At 50.0% G+C, this 10,577-nt stretch overlaps 1 pseudogene; it reads left to right on the top strand.

The window, feature by feature from the left end:
* Positions 1–9,638: 9,638 nt before the first annotated feature.
* On the top strand, positions 9,639–10,159 carry LOC125390477 (NADH dehydrogenase [ubiquinone] 1 beta subcomplex subunit 10 pseudogene; annotated as a pseudogene).
* The last annotated feature ends 418 nt before the right edge of the window (positions 10,160–10,577 follow it).

Genomic DNA, 10,577 nt, shown 5'->3' with positions numbered 1-10,577 from the left:
GACTCTGGGGCAGAACCTCAAATCATACCTGGCTATTGGCTCATGGCCAAGTTCAATCTTGGGCCCCCACCCAGGGGTGCTGCATGGGAAAGCATGGTATGACCTCTGCTTTCCGAGAGTTGATTCTGCCCTCATATTGCAGCAGAGAAAACTCAGTGCAGCCACCAGACTGGCCGGAGGCTGAACAGGTTGAGATTTAGCCGCCCCCCCAGGGAAACTTCCAGGTGACCAGTGTATGCAGAAAAGGTCCTGTCGCCATCCGGCAAGCACCGTCCCAGTGTTTGCTTTGATGACAAATATTTAATAATTTTCCTGTATTCTCTTGAAATTAGGTTGTAGATTAAAACAAAAACAAAACAAAACATAAAGGTTGGGTTTAGAGTTCTTGTCTAGCCTTGGGTTTGAATCCTAGCACAGTGAATGATGGATGAATGAATGAAGTAATATATTATTCTACTGTATATAAACTAAAGGAAGGTAGATGGGGTTGTTTTTCTCTGTAATCTCAGCACTTGGAAAGCTTGGGGTTTCTTCCAAGTTCGAGACCAGCCTGGTCTACATAGTGAGTTCCAAGTCAACCAGTGCTACAGAGTGAGACCCTGTGTCGAAAAACACAGTAAACAACAAAAACCCCTAAATAACCACCATCACCAGAATAAATCAAAACAAAACATCTAACATGTGTAGCAATTTATAACAAAACATTGCATCTTTAAAAGCAATGTGTTGCCAGGTAGTGATGGCTCTCACCTTTCATTTCAGCACTCAGGAGGCAAAGGCAGGTGGATCTCTTGAGTTCAAAGGCAGCCTGATCTACAGAGAAAATCCCAGGATAGCCAGGGCTACAGAGAAAAACCCAACCAACCAACCAGTGTGAGTTTTCAGCCTTGTCCAACCTCAACAACTTGACAAGAGTTTATGTATCTTGGACATATTTGTGAAGTCGAGGTGAATCTGGCCAGTGTAGCCCGGATATTTTTGAAGTCTCTGTTAGATACCGTGAGGGGAGCTGCCACCTTTACAGGCGTCATAGCTGTCTCAAGGGAACTTCACAATCATCACTGATGCAGAGTGGCCATGGCGACGACCTACAGAAGACCTTGGTCCATAGTCATGGCAACAAGTCCGGCAGAAGCCTGCGGTGGCTAGATCTGAGGCCTGCTGTGGAGGAGGTGTTGTGAGTACAGATTGAGTGGGAGTGAGATGTCACTGTCACCCATGCTGGGGTGGGACTTTGGGGTGATGCAGCTGTCTTTGGAGCACCCAGGCTCCTGTAAATGCATTGATTTGTCAAGCCGCATTTGGGTGGGGTTGCTTCCTTGGTTCTGGGGTCAGAAAGCATTCCTATAAGAAAGCATTCCTATACATCCAGGTCACAACTGAAAACCAGCCGATTGCGGTTTAGGCCCTTTCCTACGGGCATGCTGCTTCCGGCAGCTGAGGGTCTGAACAGGGCTTCCACTTATCCCAACAACTGTGCTTGTGACTACAGTATCGCCAGGCCCCTTTACATGTTACACATCACAGATTTAGGCAGAGTCTACCAGGGGCCTAAATTATAAACCCAGGCAGAGTGGGGTGGGCTACGCTGGCTCAGGGTATGGTCTTATCCTTAACGCACAGGCAGAGTCCAAAGCGGGACTCTGTTTACGGGAATGGCGTTCCCCACCAGGGTCTCCAGGAGGACCCTGTGCCTTGATGCCTAGTTTAGGATTCCAGGCAGCTCCTATCAGACAGGAGCCCCAAGGAGTCATCAGAGGCCAGCAGGCCAACTCCCGAAAACACTGCAAGCCAAAGTCCCAGCACCGTGGCTTGGGGAATTCAGGCTGTGGGGAGACCTTCCCCATCATGTTGGACCATGTCTAGGAGACCCTCCCCACATAACACATCCCCTGTGGAACAGGTTCCCAGGGCAGGTCTAGACTCAGAATATAATTCCCCATCCCCACCTCATGTGCACAAACTTCTGGCTGGCAGTGGGGCCCCGGAGGAACATGACTCATGGAGGCATGTGATGGGTAGGCTTCGTGAACGGGAACCTTAGAGCACAGAAGTCTCTGGGGTCACCATGTTGACCTCTAAAAAAGAATCCCAAAGCTGAGTTCAGAGTGAGGTTGGAGGAGTCCTGGCAGTGTGGGTCTGGGCTGATGCCTCTGCAGAAGGGCGGGTCTCAAGGCTCCTTGTTCCGCTTTTGCTGAGATTAACTTGAGCCTGGGTTTATGGGGCAAAGTTTTGGTGACCATGTAGCCAAATTGTGCTCGGCTTCCAGACCACAGGCGTCTATTTCCGAGGCTTGAAATGAAAAGATCTATTCTAGGCAGGTGGTGGCACATGCCTTTTAATCCCAGCACTCAGGAGGCAGAGGCAGGAGGATCTCTGAGTTCAAGGCCAGCTTGGTCTACAGAGAGAAGCAGGGCAGCCAGGACTACAGGGCCACACAGAGAATATCCCCCCACCCCTGCCACGGTCTCGAAAAACAAACAAGGATCTCTGTTGACATGAGGCCTCTCCTCCCCTCCCCACCCCTCCCACTGGCTGTCATAGAGATGACCCAGTGAGAACTGCTCTGCCCTTCCTTGCCAGGGCTGAATTACCCAGGAGGGGCCCTCAGGTTGCCTGGGTTACCAAATGGCTTAATTACCTGGCCCAAATGGACGGTCCTTCCAGACAATGTCCTCCGAGCCTGACTGGGGATTTCAGTTGTGTCCAAAGGAGTCAGCCACTTGCCCCCTGCTAAAGAAACTGTCAGGCTGGAGAAATCAGCCAGTGAGAGGCGGAGCTGTGGGGTACCACTTGCCCTTCTACAGCCTGTAGGATGCTCCAGGGCAGGGTGCATGTATGTGGCCCCCTCATCTTCGCACACATTCTTTTATTTGCCTATATGCCTGACTCTGTGCATGCATGTATGCGTGTGTGTGTGTGTGTGTGTGTGTGTGTGTGTTTCCATGCGTGTGCATGTGCACGTGTATTTGCCTTGAGAGAGTATGCTGTTTTACCTCACGCAAACCTTTTTAACCTGTCCGGTCCAGGTTTCTGTGGGTGAAAATAAGGGTATTGGACTGAGTTCTCTGTTGGTTCCCCTCCAGTTCTCAATGCTGTAGACTCCAGGATGTCTTACATGTTGGCTCCATGTTGTCAGAATGTCAGGCACCATGGTTAATGAGAGTGTCTCTGCCTCTATTGGCCTCTCATGTCTCTCTCTAGCGCTTCCTCCAGTCTCGACTTTGGTCCAGGTCAGCAGAACTCCCATCTCATTCACGCCAGCACTCTCCCGCAGCCCTACACACATGCCCAGTTTATCGCTAACTATCTTAAATCCATGGAATGTCTTTAAAGCCAGTGCAGTAAGTGGAACCATCAACCAAACTGCCTCCCTCCCAGGTCTTCCTATCCACAACCCCCTAAAGAAGAGAAACACCCCAGGATGCTCACAAGGATACCTGGCCTCATACTAAGCGATGCTAACTTTTTAACAAGCAGTGACAGCCAGTCATGAGAATGAGAATGGCGTCCTTTACATTGTAGGACGGGTGAAAAAATGTTTGGCACAGTCCCAGACGGAATCAGTTTTCTGCTGACTGCTATAACAAAGTACCTAAGGCTGGGAACTTTATGAAGAAAAGATGCAGAGTTTGGCTCATAGAAGGGGTGAGGTGATGAAGTTCAAGATCAGGACCTGATCGGTTTCTAGAGGGTTTTGGAATCAATTCAAGGCAGAAAGGGGATTTGGGTGGTGAGGATACACATAAGAGAAAGTCCCAAGAGGAGGCGCCATGTTTATTTTGTAACAACCCACCCTCAGGTTACCAGTCTAGTCCCAAGAGGCCTGACTTGCTCCCTGAAGGTGGGCATTGAAGCAGCCCAAGAGTGCTATGTTGTCATGATCTAGGCATTTCCTACAAAGTCTTACCTCTGAAAGCTTCTACTACCCCTCAGTACCAACATACCCAGGACCAACTTCCAGAACATGACCATTAGGGGAGAAACAATATCCATGGAGGTCACTTTAGGGTCCCAGGTAACCACCCCCTGTTCCTCAACACCTTCAACGATGGCCTTAGCATCCAGTGACGATCCTTGCCTGAGACAACGCTGGCAGTGTCTGTACAATGCAAACCCTTCACTTTGCAGCATGGACCTGTGGCCATCCAAAAGTCCAGTGTGTTATTGTCTACCGACAAATACTGCTTGAGGTCAGAAAGAGTCCCTTGGAGCTGGTGGTATGAAGTCCCCTTAATTGCAGCATTTTCTGGTTTTTTTTGAAACAACAAATGTGTCAGGCTCACCTGCGCTTGTCTTAGAAATGCTTTCTTGCTAACTGAAGGGGATCATTTGTAGGTTGCAGGCATCCTGGTCTGTAAACAGAATTTTCTGTCCTGGCTAGTCCCACCGCCATTCAGTCCCAAAGAAATACACAGAAACTTATATTAATTATAAACTGTTTGGCCTATTAGCTCAGGATTATCGTTAACTAGCTCTTAGGACTTAAATTAACCCATAATTCTATGTTTAGCCACATGACTTGGTACCTTTTCTCAGTAAAGCATTCTTATCTTGCTTCCTCTGTGTCTGGCTTGTGACTGACTCTCTCTCTATTTTTCCTCTTCCCACAACACAACTCTCTTAGTCTGGTCACCCCACCTATACTTTCTGCCTGGATACTAGTCAATCAGTGACAAATCTTTACAGTGTATAAGAGCATTATCCCACAGCACTGGTCTTTAGTAGACAGAGCTCATCTACAGCAAGGCTGGTCCTCCGACTCAACAAATGGTCATCCAGTCCTTGCTTATTTAATCAGGCCTTCTATTTGCCAGTTTTGCACTGCTATGGTGGAAGATCAGAGACAATTAAATTATAAAGAGAGAAGGGTTATTATAGTTCGTTGTTTTGGAGGTTTGCGTGCAAGACCAGACAGTCAGGATCTGGAGAGGGCAGTATATCATGACAGGGGCATATATGTGATAAAACCAACTGCAAGTCACAAGCCAGGAAGTAGAAAGAGGGAAGGAGGAGGAGACCAGGGTCCTATAATTATATAGGGGTTCAACCCCCAGTGACCACTTGACCCCAGCTTTTAAGGTTTCCATTGTAACATGAGGGCTTGCTTGTTGGGGTTTCTGTCCTGCCCAGTTCCCATAGCCAGTAAGCCCCAAAGAAAATCACACAGAGAATCTATATTAATTATAAACTGATTGGTCCATTAGCTCAGACTTCTTATTAATTCTTATAACTTATATTAACCCATTATTCTAGTATATGTTAGCCACATGGCTCAGTACCTTTTTCGGCAGGGCAGGTCACATTCTGCTTCTTCAGTGTCTGGACAGGATTAGGGAGGAATGGGCTTTGTCCTTCCCAGAATTCTTCTGTTCTCATTGCCCTGCCTCTACTTCCTGTCTGGTTGTCCCGCCTATACTTCCTGCCTGGCTACTGGCCAATCAGCATTTATTTAAAACATAATTGACAGAATACAAAATTGTCCCACACCATTCCACTCTATACAACAGCGCCACCTGGAGGCCAAGTCTGTGTAGTGCAGCGCACTGGTAGGATGGTCCAAACCACAGCCTGCTCTCTCTGTCTTCAGTGTGCCCCCATCAGAGTCCATAGGCATTGGACGGCTCTTCTTCTAAGTTTCCTCCCGACATCATCATCTCCTGTGGGTCTAGGGTGTCCACTTGCTCTCTGGAGTCAGATAACAGACACATGGAGGAAGGCTATATGGAACTGGCAGCAGCTTCTCCCTGGAAGCAGGCAGCCTCCATCCCTCAGGGAGGGTTTCAGTAAGATCCTCCCCACCTGGAAGAGCATGAACAGCGTGCCTACCTCCCCAAGGACAGAGACTCATGAGAGTGCAGCTGTGGGGACCTTCCTTTGTCCCTGCTCCTTAGTTCCACTCTGTATGCTAGTTCTGACTCATTTCTGGAAGTTTGAGCTTTCCCCATGCTGCCCTCTGGAGTGCGCCACTGTGGACTGGCTCACCTCCTGGCCCTCTGCGGCCTGCTCTATGGCAACCTTCTCAAGGATTGTTGGGTTGCACTGCCCTCCAGCTTCAGACTGTCCCCACTGGGGCCTTCCATGGATTGGCGACCTAGATGGTCTGCCTCTCATGCTTTAAGAGCAGTGCATTCTGGGTGGTTATCTAAGTGACTTCAGGGAAGCTCAAAATTGCCTCCCTAGAAGGGTCATCCTGCTCACAAAGCTGCCTAGCCCACTCCAGCCCCGCCCAGTTCAGTCCTGCCCAGCCCAACCCTGCCCAGCCCTGCCCAACCCTGCCCAGACTTGCCCAGCCCAGTCCAGCCCAGCCCTGCCCTGCCCTGCCCTGCCCAACCCTGCCCAGTCCAGCCCAGCCCTCCCCAGCCCAGCCTATCCCAGTCCAGTCTTGGGGTCAGCCCAACCCAGTATAGCAGTCTTTTTGCCACTGTCCTGTTTTTCACTAACTCCTCCTCTTCCTTCTTTCTCTTCCTCTTTCTCTCCCCTCATCTCTTCTTCCTTGGGATAGTCTCTCTTCATAGCCCAGGCTGGCCCCAAATTTCAGGACCCTCTTGCTTCAGTCTCCCTAGTGTGAGAAACAAGACCCCTCACTCCATAATAACAAATTCGAGAGACTAGGAAAGCAAATCAGTTCTCTCTCTATCTCACAGTTCTGCAGAAATGAAGGTCAGCTTGGCAAAGAATGTCTCGCGTGCCTATTTGGTGAAAAGGGGTGACTTTTTCAAAAAGTCTCTGATTGCAAGAAACTCTTGTCCCCTCCCCCTCAGGCTGGCTCTCCAGGGAGCTGCAACCTTCAGACTCACCTAGCAAAGCCCTCTTCTCAAACCCAGCATTCTATCAGGTCAAGAGGCAAAGCCTCTGAAATGTAGCCTTATTTGCTGTATCCCAGGCCTGAGACATCCTCCTTGCTGACCGTGAGCTCAGCCATGCAGCAGACTGACTGTAACTTCTCCATCCTAGAATGTACCAAGGGTGCCTAGATAGGCAGGTGCCCCCTAACGGCCAGGGAGGATGGGTTCCCAGTGCCTCTTGCATCTCTGTAGTTTTCTTGTGAGCTCTAAATACAACCCAAACTCAGAGAGTCCTAATGGTTTACATCTTGAATGAGCACTGGGCTGAAGCATGCACGACCATACCCAGCTGCCGCATTTCCCGCCCCCTCCCTCCATCTCCTTCACTTATGGACTAACTTGTCGCGCTGGTCAGTTTTCTGTTACTGACAAGACACAGAGAAAATCAGCTGGATAGAGGTTTCAGGCTTGAGCCTGTGGCCATTTGGTCTGTGTCCTGCTTTGCTTTGCTGAGATAAACACCAGGGACCCAAAGCAACTTGGGGAAGGGAAGTATTTCCTCTTGCAAGTTACAGTCTACTGTTGAGGGAAGCCAACCAAGGAGGAAGCTTGGAGCAGCAACCGTGGAGGAATGCTGTGTCCGGGCTTGCTCTCTCTGGTCTGCTCACAGATGCCCTCCGTACACAACCCAGACCCATCTGCGTAAGGGTCTTACTGCCCACAGTGGGCTGGGCTCTATCTATCAATCCAGACAGCTCCCCAGACGCCTATCTAATGGAGGCGGGTCTTCAGGTGAGGTTCCTTCTTCCCTGGGGACTCGGGTTCCCATCAAGTGACAGTGAAGAGTAGCCAGTCCTGTTGCTGTGAGACTGTGGCGTGCCTGAGTGGGTGGTGGGGGATGGCAGATAATCCCACAGTGTTTCCAGCACTCACTAGCTCCGAGGCTTGCTAGGTCCCAGGGGGCTTACCCTTTTAATTGTCTCCTGCTCCTTGAATGTCACATGAGGAACTTGATGAAACGGTGACTATGCAATAAGATGCTGTCCGCAGAGAACCCATCACAGAGCCCGCAGTGATCGGCGCTGTGGGTGGCAGCCGCTGGCTCCCTATGGGACCACTGGACATTTTTGAATTCTTCCACACATTCTCCTCTGGCCTCTGGCCTGTGTAGTTCCCTGCTATGGTCGATGAATTCAAGACTCCCCAGGAGGCTCCCTCATGCCACAGAGCTGGTGAGATCCAGAGCTCCAGAAGGGGTCACAGGGATCAGCCTCCATGGGCTCCAAGACCTCTGTCCCCAGGGAGAGCACGTGATCCCTGGAGTCCTGCAGCCATTGCCTGGTGGCTGTTCCATTGGCGTTGGCTCCTTCAAGATTGAGAGCTGTCGTGAAAACTAATTTTAGATTTCTGGCTTCATGTCAAGCCTGGAATTTCCTTTCCCCTCCCCTCTCAAACAAGTCAACATAACCCCCAGAGACTCCGTACTATAGCAGGGCTGGCCAAACCCCACATGGTCGTTCTCAGGGGCAAAAATACCTATGTGGTTACAACCCAGAACACCAGTTTCTGCCTTACAGGATCCAGCCCAGGCTTCAGGGGGCTGGAGCTAAGCACTGAGTGGCAAGCTGGACAGAACTGGGTCATCTGGGCACTTTCCGGCTTCTGGCATGCATAGTTCTGCAGTCACACACAGGTGGGAAGAAATGGGAGGGGCGGGGGGAGCTCACCAGTAGGTGTGTACATGTGTACATGGTCCTCATCAGACAGGCATACTGTCATTCCGCATCAGAGGATGACAAGGGTCTCTTCCTTTGCCAGGTTAGGACCATGGACCCAGAACCTTTGGAACAGTTACCACGCACCAGGGCCTTTTGCTCCCTTTCCGGAAAGACAAAATAGCGTGTAGCAAAATCCTCAGCCCTGAAGTCGACAGCCAAACAGCAAAGCTGGGTTCCCTGGGCTGTAGGATGAACAGAGACAACTCAGGAGACTTTCTGGCTCGTGACCAAGGCAGACTTACAGAAAACATCCTTTTCATGAAGGAAAGCAGAGGGTTGGCCCTACAGAGTGAGGAGAGAGCAAGCGTGGCTGGACTCTCAGGCTCCTGGCTCTGCACAGGAGATGGAGGCAGGTTGCAGGAGCAGACCTGCCTCTCCGTGCTGTTTGTCCTGGTCCCCAATCCTCTCTGTTGGGAGGCCAGGGATGGCTAATTCACCTTGTGGTGCTGACACCAAGCTCTGTGTTCAGGTACTGGAGAGAGAGCATCACCAGAACCGAGTAGAGGATCTTGGGAGTGAACCGTAGCTTCTTTACCAGTGCTTTCTACACTGCCAAAGGCTACGAAAAGCTTTATTTCCAGCTTGTGGGGGAGGGTCCACGCTCAGTCAAGCTCCTTCAAGTCCGCATTTTCCAAAACAGTGGGGGAGGGTTTTTTTTTTTTTTTTTGCTTAAGCAGGGAGAAGCTGCCCTCTGCTGGCCACAGCTGTAAACACCAAGGGTGGTTGGACAGTTGTTCAGATTTTTTAGTGTCCCCACCCCGACTCGGACAGGTCCCTAGCCCTGCTCCCCCTAAAGTCTATCGCTGAACTCTGTGAGTACCAGGTGAAAGCTAATTAAGTGTGTTGAGCAGAATTCCACCTCAGAAGAAACAGTTAACCAAGAGAGGAAAGATGTTTATTCAGCAGTGCCACTCATCGCCAAAACTTACAAAGTTTTAGAGCTATTTATTCTCATAATCAGAAATGATGATCTTGGGGAGTAATTATTCTTCTCCCACTCAAAAGTGAGTGTTGAGGAGCTGGTCCGGACGCGGAGTGTATTGGAGGTTTGCTGGGAGGGCTTGCTGCAGCCATGCCGGACTCTCAGGACAAGGATGTGTATCCCAAGTCCCACCGCGCTCCACACCGGCTCCCTCGCCACAAACCTCGCTCTCCAGTCCCCGGACCTACTTTATGAAGGCCTTCGATCTCGTCTTGGACCGGCCCATGACCCTCGCGAGAGAGTTTACTGAGTGACAGCATGCCGAGAACCGAACCTACTACTATCACCGGCAGTACTGATGTGAGCCAGACATCACGGGGTGCAAAGAGGGCGATGCCCTGTGTATCTTTGAGCAATAGAAAAAGGACTACAAAGTTAACCAGGAAATTGTGAGCATCATCCAGGAGAGACTTCAGGCTTGTCAACAGAGAGAAGGGGTGAGCTCAAAGCAGAATCGCGCCAAGGAACTGGAGCAGCTCAAGGTACCTAAAACCTTCTATGACCGCTATTATGACCTGAGAGCCTATTCTTCAGCCAGAAAGTGCTCGGCAAAGCAGAAGCAGAGGATGCTGGAAGAGAGAAAGGCTGCCAAGCAAACGACTGCTGCCTAAGACTCCAAGAACATTTGTTACATTGCTAAAAAAAAAAAAAAAAAAGTGAGTGTTTAACACTAATGAAGAGCTGACCAGATTGTGTATCCTGTTTGTGAGTGTGTTTGGTTGGGTCTTCAGACAAAAGTCTGCTCTTGGGCTGGAGAGATGGCTCGGTGGCTAAGAGCATTTGCAGTTTTTTCTGAAGATTCAGGTTCTGTTCCTAGCACATGCATGAAGGATCACAGTCATCTGTTACTCTAGGATACAGGTTATCTGATGCCCTCTTCTGGTCCCAGTGGGTACTACATGCATCTGGCACCCATACATACATGTAGTCAAATACTCCCATACATCAAACGAAAATAAATCTTCTTAAAAGCCTGCTCTTGCATTGAGCCATGTAGCTGGCACAGCCAAGCACTGAGCATGTGGCTGG

This window comes from Myodes glareolus, chromosome 2 (genome assembly GCF_982192425.1).
Source record: "Myodes glareolus chromosome 2, mMyoGla1.1, whole genome shotgun sequence".
NCBI classification, from domain to species: Eukaryota; Metazoa; Chordata; class Mammalia; order Rodentia; family Cricetidae; genus Myodes; species Myodes glareolus.
Note: the sequence above shows the minus strand (reverse complement) of the source record. Positions and strands in the feature narration are given on the sequence as shown.